This window comes from Coptis chinensis, chromosome 5 (genome assembly GCF_015680905.1).
Source record: "Coptis chinensis isolate HL-2020 chromosome 5, ASM1568090v1, whole genome shotgun sequence".
NCBI classification, from domain to species: domain Eukaryota; kingdom Viridiplantae; phylum Streptophyta; class Magnoliopsida; order Ranunculales; family Ranunculaceae; genus Coptis; species Coptis chinensis.
This window is the reverse complement of record NC_141460.1, coordinates 75,080,150-75,092,816: the sequence shown is the minus strand read 5'-3', so window position 1 is coordinate 75,092,816 and position 12,667 is coordinate 75,080,150.

Genomic DNA, 12,667 nt, shown 5'->3' with positions numbered 1-12,667 from the left:
TTTTTTTCTCTGATGGATTTAGATAGAATTGATGGCAGGATAAAGAATATATTTTGGGCTAATACAAGGAGTAGAGTGGCATATGAAGAGTTTGGCGATGCCATCACTTTTGACATGACATACTTAACAAATAAGTATGACATGCCTTTGCCCTTTCGTTGGTGTGAACCATCATGGATAGTCAATGTTATTGGGGTGTGCTTTGATTTCGAAGCAGGATACTGTTACATTTTCTTGGGTTTTTCGGACTTGGCTACAATATATGGGTGGTCGTGCTCCTAATGCAATAATAACTGATCAAGACAGAGCTATGCAAAATGCTATTGGGAGTGTCTTCCCGAGAACACAACATCGGTGGTGTTTATGGCATATACTGAAAAAATTGCCTGAAAAATTAAAAGCTCATAAAGAGTACGAGTCTAACAAGTTTGCAATGCAACGTGCAGTCCTATGAGTCTGTGACTATTGATGATTTTGAAGAAAGTTGGAAGACATTTATTGATAAATTTGATCTTAAAAAAAATGATTGGTTGACCTACTATTTATGCTAGATAAGTATTTCATATTAAGTAGGTCCGCCTAGCATTTCTGCTTTTTTTCACAGTAATGCTAGACGGACCTACTTAATATGACCTACTATTTCAACCTACTTATGTGTCTAATTAGGTGGCAGCCCACGTTAGCCAAATGTGAGAATTACAAAGTCCCATGAAATCTTCCCGCGATTGTTTTTTGGCTAAAAAACAAAAAAAGGAAACCAAACTAAAAATTAAATCCCTGTCTATTCTTCTTCTCGCCAAACAATTCAAAACCGAAGATCTTATTGAAGGAATCTCAAGCAGGAAATATCTATATGGCATATCGATCGCTCGTCATACAAAATCTTCAATAAAGCTAAGATATTAAAAAAAACCCTTGAAAAATGGCGCAGGGAGATGTGAGTTCTTCATCAACCCAAAACCCACAAATTGTTACTAGTGATGATTCAAATAAACTGTTGAATTTTGCTCTCCTTTTCTTTTCTTTTTTTCTTTTTTTATGCATTATTTGTTTAAGGCACAAAGCTGGTGCAGCGTCTAGTTTGTTTCAGATGCTTCCAGTTCGACTTCTCACCATCAGACAAACTAAATTCATCCTCGTCTACTTTGATTTTGTAGATTTAGCTCAGCTTCACTATTTAAGAGTTTCAATGGGGATGACCAAGGGTGATTCAATATTCATCAGGCTTGTCTCTGCGGCAAGGACTGGATTTTTTTATGTGAAGCGTAAGAATCCACGGAAGATGACAGAGAAGCTTGAGTTTCGAAAGTATGACCCATGGGTGAATTGTCTCACGCTGTTTACTGAGGCAAAGATGAAGTAAAAAGTTATGTTTTGGTCTTTGGAAGAATGATATAGAGGAACTCCACATAACTTAAGCATTCGTCCCCTTCCTGCATGTTTTTGAGATTGCTTAGTTTGTTTGGATCTAGTTGTTATCCCACTTTTTATATAAAATTCTTTTACCTTTCAAGGAAGAAAATGAGTACTGACTTTAAATTTAGCTACTGATCACTTCAAGCTCTACTTCTGCCTGTATGCTCTCCCCTCCTCCCCAAGATCCAAGCACCTATGTGTGAATCTTGCCTTAGATTAGATGTGGCTTAGTGGCATCATATGACTAAAAATAAAGAACTAAATTAATTGGGAAACTACCAGATATGCTCTTAGGAAAATACATCTATCAATGCAAAATGCTTAACCAATATAAATTGACACAAAAAGATAAACAATTCATGCTTTGAAAGAAGTTTGCATCTAAGATGCAAGTTCTGATAACACAATTTTTAAGAGTATAATTATACCACACATTGATCGTCATGAAACATTGTTTTGAATAACCAAAAACCAACTGATCACTCTACACATACATCACAGCCAATAATTGACTTGTAATAGAATCTCCACCGCATAACTAAGGCAAAGGACCACATCAAGACCCTCCAAGTCAAGAAGCATTAGCCATTGAATCTATTAGTAGCTGGCAACCTTCTGTGCTTCGATGTTTCGCTTTTGCACACACTCTGCTAACGCGGGAATATCAGCATTGGGGAACCTTGACAGCAAGAGTGGCAAGTGAAAATCTGAAATTTTCTTCACAAATGGAAGATTCTTTGTCTTGTCCAGGTGAGTTTTCAGTGCCCTCATCGTCACTGCTACAACCGTAAATGATTTATACAAAAAATAGATAACACATCAATGATCAGCTCATGTCTTCATCCACCTTCTAAGGCGTATCGTGTCTACTAAATGGCATATCACCCCCACTCCAAAAAGGGTGATGGTAACTCTGTGACACCAATGATGTTTGTAAGTTTGCAGTAGTAAAAAGGGGGCAACTTATTTGCAATATAAAAATAGAAAAATAAGTTACCGGAATTTGAAGTGGAAAGTTGATACCCAAAAAATTATTTGGAGGATAGGCATGAGGAAAATTATCTCCATTCTCCTACAATTGTAAAATTCTTAGTATAAGACATCTACACCTGACCGTAAGAAAACAGACAGAAGAACGGAAAAACAAGATACACACGGACATGAAGAGGAAAGTCGGCACCAATATAGTTATTCAGATAGCTGCCACGACAAAAAGGAAAGGTTCCTCTAGTGTCCTATATATTTATAAGATATTTAAGGAAGAGACATTGACAAATATTATATGAAAAGATAATAACTAATAACCTGCAAATGAATAGGAAAGCCGGCATCAATCGAATTGTAAGGATGACTGGCATGAGGGGCATTTCTTCCATGGTCCTACATTTGTAAATGTTCAAAAAGTGGCATTTAAACAATAAACAAAATCACGACACAAAAACATCAAAGCTCAATAGAAAATTTGTAGAATATGAAGTAGTATTTATTTAAAGAATAACCGAGAGCAAAGTAAGCTACGAACCTTCATTGTAATACTTTCTTGTGTCCCACCAAGCTCGATAACTTCTAATCCACAAGTTGAATCCTACAATGATAGTACAATAAGTTATATACATATAAGTATCAGTTTGAATAAAATATATTAAGTGCAATAAATGACAACTGAGTAATTGAGATTTGTGTTAGTCAGTTGCTTGCTACCTTATCGGAGTTTAGGTTACCAAAGACACTTCCAGCACCAACCTCTTTCTCTTTTTCATTCACTTTCTTCTCTTGTTCCTTTTTCTTTCTAACAACTTGTTCCCCCTTAGACTCCTTCCTTTTAAAAGGCGGTTGACCTATATTACTACGGACTGCCAATGGACTCCGAACAATTCCATTTTGCTTACACATAGGAATAATGTCATGACTTGATGATCTATCATGATGTTCGATGCCTGACAACGAATTTGGCAAACTACTTCCCCATGCTCCTTCATCTTCATTCAGTTCCTTGCATAATGACTTAATCCGATCAACAACCAATCTTGTCTTAGCTTCGTTATGAGTTGCCAAGTGTGCAACTTCATAAAAGACTTTGCACATCCTGTCATACCGTTCATTATCGGGGTTTTGCAGCCAATCAAAGTAACTAATTTTAACCTTTGTGTGTTGCCTCCTTACATCTATCTTTCCTCCATCGCTTAAGGATGTATTTTTCAGGCACCTTTTGCACTTTTTTGTGAATCAAGACCGTAAGAGCATGTCTACATAGGATTCCTCTAAACTCAAACAAACGACAATTGCACTTAATATCCAGGTCATTTAAGTTTAACAAAACAGTAAAAGTGGTTTGCCGATCCAATCCTTTATCCACCTCTTTTGACACGTCTGTAGGTTGAAATAGTATGTCAAATAAGTGGTTCGGTGTAGCATTACGCGTGAAGAAGAGGATTGACTAAGAGAGAAAAAGAGAATAGACATACAGGTGAGAATATTTGAGTGGATCACTTTCCGGATTCTTAGATTTAAAAAAGAGTAAGGTTGTTAGTTGTTACCGAAAAATAAATAAAAGAAGAATGAAAAAAAGATTTGGAGAAGGGTATTTCTAGGAGAAAAAAAAATTTATGCTCCTTGAGTTAGTTTTACTTGGCGCCCCTAGTTAGTCTAGTTTTTGGTAACAAAAAATATAGATTAAGAGGTTTGCCATAGTTACTGCCAAAAAAACAAGAGGACTTACGTTTTTACATCTGGTAATGACTAATGACAATAAAATACAAAATTAGAAAACTCATCATGTACACTCATAATATATTCAAACCTAAAAAACCATAAGTTTTAGAGATAAACCCACCCACCTACAACCCCTTCAAAAACCTCGCTAAACAATTGAAGTTGGCTCTGGTGAAAACTTTCACCCCCAATATCCTCCTTGCTTGGTGAGCAAGGAAGTGAGCGTGAGGGTTCTCAACACTCTTCACATGATGAACAGTTATCTTATAGTCCATAAGCAATGTCCGCTCATTGTATGCTTTGTGCAAAATGTTTTCTGATTTAGGATAATACCCCTTTTGATCGTTTGCCAAAGCTACCACCATCTCATTATCACAAGACTGAAAACCTAACCCCCCCCCCCCTAGCTGTAGTCCTAATCTATTGCCTTGTAAGGCCCCCACCATCTCCCGAGCTCTAGGATCTAGACAATATGATAGGGAGCCTAACTCAACCGTAACGGTGATTCCAGCTCTCACAGCTCGTATGACGTATCCAGATGGTAGGCAGGGATGAAGCCAGGATTCTAAGCCAGGGGTATTATGTGTACACAACCCCCATCCTACCCTTAAAAAAATGCCTAAACAATAAAGATCAACAAAATTATGCATTTATTTCAATTCATACAACTAAAGTGTGTTGACTACTAAGAATTTAATATGGAATGATGAAGTTAACTACTTAAGCGCTTAAGTCATTAATTTATACTCTCTGTCTTACACTTTTACTATATGTCTATATATCTACATATTCTAGTCCGCAAGTCTACAACAATTTAACAAATTGTTAACTTCCTATAATGCTATAAGTCTATAACCCTACTATCATCCGGAGAAAACTAGAAAAGATTAACATTAAAAGTAAAAAGTTATTTTTGTTAACTTCCTATAATGTTACAAATTTATAACCCTATTATCATGTGGAGAAAACTATAAAAGATATGATTAACATTAAAAGTAAAAAGTTATTTTTTTTTTAGTGAAAATTTTATTGATAATGATAATGAGTTTTACAAATAGTTAGGACAAGCGTGCAACAAGCTGCGCCGCAAGTCTTTTCTGAATTTGTTTTTTGTTTTTTGTTTTTTGTTTTTTTTTTTGGGTTGAGGTTTGATGTTTGTTCAAGAATTATTGAGAGTGAAATAAAGGAAAAAGACATTATGGGTGATTAGAATTATACAAATTGATCGGTTGAGCTTTGGGCCTTTGGCTATTTGTTTTAGTCTCATAAACCTATCAAACATTCAAATACACATTTGTCCATCTTTAATGGTTTTAGACTCAAAATAAATGATAAAAGATAATTTTGTAAGAGCAAAAAAAGAAGTAAAAAAAAACAATGGCTTATTGGAATTTTTTTTATTTTTTCATACTATTTTTTTTTTTTTTTTTTTGATTATAATCTCACTATAGTTGCGAAAATTTTGGAGGCGCGGTAGTGGAAGTTTGCAAAAAAAAAATGGCGGGTGCAAAAAAAAAATGGCGAGTGTGAGTCCTTATAGTTTGAAGATATTTCTAAGTAATTAGTTATGTGGTAGTAAAAAATTCTAATCTTAGGGGGTGTATAGAATTGAGAATTGATTTGGTTGGCTTCCTTAAGAAGACCAAGAAGAAAATATTTATTTATAGATCATTTACATGTATTACAAGGAAGTAAATTCGAAATTTGAATATACAACTATACAAAGATATAACCTACAATCAAGGAACCTAAAATCAAGGAAATCCTACGTTATTCTCTCCATACAGCTATTACATATGTGGAGATAAAATCTATCCTAACTAAGAATCTATAAGTATAGAAACTCTTGATATGTGGGATATGGTATGTTGCATAGATATGCACATACAATATCTTTAGACTCCCCCTCAAGTTGGAGTAGGTGTTGAGAGATCAACGACACCCAACTTGTTAGATAGGCGTTGAAAGGCCTCAGCTCCAAGTGGTTTGGTAAATATGTCTACAACTTGGTCACGGGACCAAATGTAGCAAGGTTCTATCAAGCCAGAGGTGATTTTCTCACGAACAAAATGACAATCAAGTTCGATATGTTTTGTTTGTTCGTGAAATACAGGATTTTCTGCTATGTGAATAGCAGCTTGACTGTCGCAGTGAACTGAAATCGGTTGTGGGTGATCTATGCCAAGATCAGTGAGGAGAGATTTGAGCCATTATAATTCACATGATAGAGTAGCGAGGGCACGGTATTCAACTTCAGCTGAAGACCGAGATACTGTGGGTTGCTTCTTGGTTTTCCAAGAGATTGGACTATAACCCAACATTGTGAAATAACCTGTGGTGGAACAACGGGTAATTGGGCAACTCGCCCAATCAGAATCAGTATATCCACTAAGGTGGAGTGAACTTGATGCGGATAAGAGTATGCCTTTGCCAACAGAACCCTTGAGATAACGAAGAATGCGATTGGCAGCATCAAGATGAACGGTATGAGGGTTTGCATGAATTGACTTAATGTGTTGACGGCATACTGAATGTCTGGTCGTGTCACAGTGAGATAAAGAAGTCGCTCTATTAAGCGACGATAAGATGTTGGATCAACAAGAGGTTCTCCATCAGTAGGACGTAACTGGAGTGGTTGTTCCATTGGAAAACTAGTGACTCATGCTCCAGTCATTCCAGCATCTTTTAAAATATCAAGTGTATATTTTCGTTGGCATAGAAAAATTCCACGTTTTGAGCAAGAAACTTCAATGCCTAGAAAATATTGTAATTTACCAAGATCCTTTATGAAAAATGATTTTTCTAGAAATGATTTTAGATTGGAAATTGCATCATTATTATTTCCAATGATGATTATGTCGTCAACATAAACAAGAACAAAAAGAGATATATTTCCCTTAATGTATGTGAAGAGACTATAGTCTGCAATGGATTGAGTGAATCCCTTTCTAATGAGTGTCGAGGAGAATTTAGAGAACCATTGTCGAGAAGCCTGTTTAAGACCATCTAAGGATTTGTTTAGTTTGCAAACGCGGGTCTCCCCCTTACTAGAGAACCCAGGAGGTAATTTCATGTACACTTCTTCATTAAGATCTCCTTGAAGAAATGCGTTGTTGACATCTAGTTGATAAAGAGACCAACCCTTGATGGCTGCAATAGAGAGAAGAAGACGAACTGTCACTAACTTTGCAACAGGTGCAAACGTATCATGATAGTCGATACGCTGAATTTGGGTATATCCTTTTGCAACTAGTCGTTCTTTGAATCTTTCAATGGAACCGTCAAGCGGTATTTGATTTTAAAAATCTATTTACAATCTATTGCTTGTTTTCCGCCTAGTAAAATGCACAAAGACCAAGTGCTATTATCTTCTAAAGCTTTGATTTCTGTAGCCATGGCGTCATGCCATTCTGGAATTTTAATTGCTTGAGTAAAAGAGGTTGGTTCCTCTTTAGTTAAAATGTTTGTGAGAAACACACGATGGTGTTGTTTAAAATGAGAAAGAGAGAAATAATTTGCAATGGGAAAATTTGTTGCACGTGATGTAGATGAACAAACATAATCTCCTAACTTAATAGGAGGGCGTCGAACTCGTGGAAGAAGAGTAGCATCAATCATGGGAGATGTTGGTGTTGGTTCATCTGTAGAAGCTTGATCAATTATGGGAGATGTTGGTGTTGGTTCATCTGTAGAAGCTTGAGAGTTTGAGGAGGATGATTCGGAAATAAGAGAACCGAGTGAAGTATTTTGTTGAGGTAACTCAGGTGTAATAGAACTGAGTGGAGAAGGACTTTGTGATAATGGAAGATCATATGATGTGTCATCAAGTATTGGTTTGACAAACACATGTGAATCCACGGATTTGGTGGGGATGTCCTGATAAGGAAATTTGTCCTCGTAAAAAATAGCATCACGAGATGTATATATTTTACGGGTTGTGATATCATAGATGCGATAACCTTTTTGGCCATATGGATATCCTATGAAAATGCCTGGTTTGGCACGTGCATCAAATTTATTTTTGATATTCATGTTCTTGCTGAAACATAAGCATCCGAAAACTCGCAAAGAGGAGTAAAAAGGAGGAGCACCAAACAAAATTTGGTGTGGAGATTTGTGACCTAGGATAGGAGTAGGCATTTTATTTATAAAATATGCAGCTGTTAATATGCATTCTCCCCAAAATTCTAAAGGCAGATGTGCTTGGAATCTGATAGCGCGGGCTACATTAAGAAGATGGCGATGTTTTCGCTCAACAATTCCATTTTGTTGAGGGGTCGCAACGCAGCTACGTTGGTGTATTATGCCATTTAGTTGAAACCATGATTGAAGAGGTGTGGATAAAAATTCGGTTCCATTATCTGACCGAAATTTTTGGAGTTGGGGGAGAAAAGTATCACCACCTCCAGAATGAATATTATTGATCTTTTTATTGAACTGCCTATTTACAAGATTAAAAAAATAAAGCAGTAATTTCATGGTTTCTGATTTTGCTTTCATTAAATAAATCCAAGTGCAACGTGAATAATCATCTACTATAGTGAGAAAAAAACGATCACCACTATGAGAGGGCATAGAGAATAGCCCCCATATATCACAGTGAATTAATTCAAAAGGATTAGTACTAGAAGTAATACTTTTATTAAAAGGTAAACGAGTTTGCTTTGCTAGTGGGCAAACATTACAAGAACATTCAAAATCAGATTTAATTGGTTCAAATGTTTTAACTACAAATTTAAAACGAGACATAGATGGGTGACCGAGGCGCCAATGCCAAAGATCAAACTTGTTTCTGCCAAGAACGAAGAATGCAGAAGCTTTATTTAGATAATATAGGCCATCTCGAGAATCACCCCGACCAATCTGTTTCAAAGTCTGTTGGTCCTGAAATATACATTGAGATTATGATAAAATAACATCACAACTAAGAGAATGTGTTAGTTGAGATATTGATAAAAGATTAAATTTGAAAGAAGGTATGTGAAATACATTCTCAAATATAAGAGTTGGTGAAAAGACAACAGTACCAATGTGATGTACTAGTGAGTGAGTTCCATCTGGCAATTGAACTGAAAAATTCTTTGGTGCAATGATATATGATTTAAATAAAGCTAGATTAAAACAAATATGATTAGATGCTCCCGAGTCAATAATCCATGACGAAGAGGAAAAAGGAATAATCGAACCTGCTAGATTTGTCATGGGCATTGCAGATTCGTCATTTGATAGCATGGTGAGGAGACAACTATACTGTTCAGTTGTCAATGGTGGAGGGGATGACCCTGGGGCTGGTGCAGGTGGTACAGTGGCAACCACATTTTCTTTGGTTTTAGGAGGATATCCATGAATCTTGTAGCCAGGTGCTTTTGGTGTGTCCATGTTTGTTGCAATGTTCACAAAAAGGTCTAGCCCTTTTTGTAGAGTGATAGGAAGGACGAGAGTCATATTGACGCACATGGAGAGCAGCGGAATCAATAGAAGGAACCATAACAACATTTATTTCTTGCTGTTTCTCTTCTTGGCGGACTAGAGAATAGATCCGTTGGATGGTTGGAAATGGATCCATTAAAAGTATTTGATCATGGATAGCGAGAAGTTTATCATGAAGTCCTTGGAGGAACTCCATTGCACGATCTTGATGGTAATGTTCAATGATGGTCTTACCATAACCACAAACACATGGGGGAACAGTAACACCTAGAGTTAAGTTCATCCCATAAAGATTTTAATTAAGTAAAATAAAACCGTCCTGTTTGAGAGCGGAGATTAATTGCTTGAGTTGATAAATCTTTGGTGAGTTTGATTGTGAGAAGCGTTCCTTGAGATCTTCCCATATTTCTACAGCAGTTTCGGAATAAAGAATGCTATGATGAATATCCATCGACACAGAATTCAATATCCAACTACTAACAAGGTCATTGCATCGAGCCCAATTCGGGACATCTTTCTCTTCAGACGGTTTCTTGAGTGTGCCATCGACAAAGCCAAGCTTATTTTTTGCTCGCAAGGTCACCAGAGAGGACTGGAGAGACCAAAACCGTCGTTGGATTATCGAAATGATGCATGGAAAAAGGGTCCAAAATCGAGTTTGTATTGGGGATTACGGAAGTAGAACTTGGAGGGGAAGGTGAAGCCATTTTTTTTTTTTTTTGTTAGAAATCTGATACCATATAGAATTGAGAATTGATTTGGTTGGCTTCCTTAAGAAGACCAAGAAGAAAATATTTATTTATAGATCATTTACATGTATTACAATGAAGTAAATTCGAAATTTGAATATACAACTATACAATGATATAGCCTACAATCAAGGAACCTAAAATCAAGGAAATCCTACGTTATTCTCTCCATACAACTATTACATATGTGGAGATAAAATCTATCCTAACTAAGAATCTATAAATATAGAAACTCTTGATATGTGGGATATGGTATGTTGCATAGATATGCACATACAATATCTTTAGAGGGTGCAACCGCCCCCACATGCACCATATCCATTTATGATGGTAGGTTTTATGAACCTCAAAAGTAATATGTTTCAACATAAAAATCTACACAATAAAAACTATAATCAAATTAAAATTAAAATCGGATCAAAATCATTTCACTAATTTATAAACATACTAGCTAGAGGGTGAGATAGTTGTAGTCGTGCTCAAGAGTCTCCTCCAAGCAGTTGGAAGCAGCTAGAAAAGCAACCACAAATTATAGCAAAGTTTAGTTATGTACAAGACAATAAGAACTTTTGGGGGGGGGGGGGAGATATGGGGGTTGGAATGTGGTTCCAAATATAAAATATATAGTCAAGACAGTTTTTATTTTCACTTCTATTGTATTTAAAATATTGTGGGGCAAGGGACAGTGAATATTGTGTGATAATTTTTCCTAATCTAGAAACACAAATATTTTGTTGATGATCAAAGAACAATGAGAAGTATTAGATCAACAAGAAAAAGAGATGTAGAAGATGATGAGTTAAACCACGTTCTTTAATGGCTGCCTACGTATCTTGTGAATAGGAATCAAACTCAAAGCGTAGTTCAACTATTCTATTTATAAGAATAGATGAGATTTCTCAATTAGTGTTTAACTAGGAGACCGTCTCTTATCAAGTCTTATCCAGACTCTTCTAGAAGCTTTAGTTTCCCAAATCAATAAGTCTTCTTTATTGACTTGAACAACAAGGAAACATGTTCAGGTTCGGATTTGGAGTTGGAGTTGAGTTGGAGTTCCGAACATGGTAGTTCCAGATTTGGAGTTCCTAGTCAGGAGTTAGCAATCCGAACCTACTACTCTAACCAATTCCGAACCTCCTCTTCTTATTTCACTCCCGAACCTAGGAAGTGAGTTAGTCAGGACCTGAACTTAAAGTGTGTTCTGGTACTTCCTACCCACAATAAGACCATACCCGAGCATTAAGAAGATGTTGTCATGTGCCACATATTTATTTGCTAAAATATGTACACACAGATGCCCCTCTTTTTTCTTCATGGGTTGTAATTTAAACCCTTAAGGAAAAAGGATAAAAAGATAGGCGCTCGTCGCGTCGCGTAACCGTATAAAAAACAACAATCAATATGCCTCAATTTGCTCTTGAAATTTATACACAAAATCTCGCATTATTTCAACTCAAGGAACTATGTTATCCGAACATGCCATAACCATGACCCGGACCGTGTATATTAAGCCGGGCCTGCTTGCATATTAGAAGATGTCAAGGGTGGCAAGGAATTAAACTTTCTCAAATCAGGACATGTCTTGCCATGAGCTGAACTTGGGCTGATCAACACATGCCCATAACCCCATTATCATTTATCCGGAATTGACAAATAAAAAGTCAAAGTGTCAAAACTCAAAACCACACTCATTCATCCGGAGTTGCCTATACTCGATTGTGAAATAAGAGATCAGGCTCCCACACTTACCCATCCGGAGTTGGGAATACTTGAGCAGGAGATGTGAAGCCCACTACTCATCCGGAATTGAGTCATTCGGAAGAGAGAATAAAGGAAAATCTTCATACTTGTTGAAGCCTTCCTTGAATTCTTTTCCTTGCTGAACTCCTTTTCTCTTTCTATACTAGGCGCTGACTGATATTCGATGGGAATGGAACGAGCTTCAACATCCCCAAGCAAAGAAGCTAAGTAGGCAAGTGAATCGGCATGTCTGTTGTCCAGCCTAGGCAAATTTATGAAATTTAGATCTTCAAAATGAGAAGTAAGAGATCTAACCAACTCCAAATATTGAGCCATACGAGGATCTCGAGCTTCATAACCACCCTCAATCTGTTGTATAACTAATTGAGAGTCGTTGAATACTGTGAGATGTCGCACTCCTAAGTTTAATGTCATAGACAAGCCCGCTAGCATAGCTTCGTACTCAATTTCATTGTTAGATGCCTTGAACCCCAAATGCACTGATTTTTCTAACGTAGTGTTATCTGGAGTCAAGAGTACCGCAACAATACCTGCTCCTTGGTAATTGAAAGATCCATCTACAAACAACTTCCAACCTGGGATATGACTCCAAGGTTGAA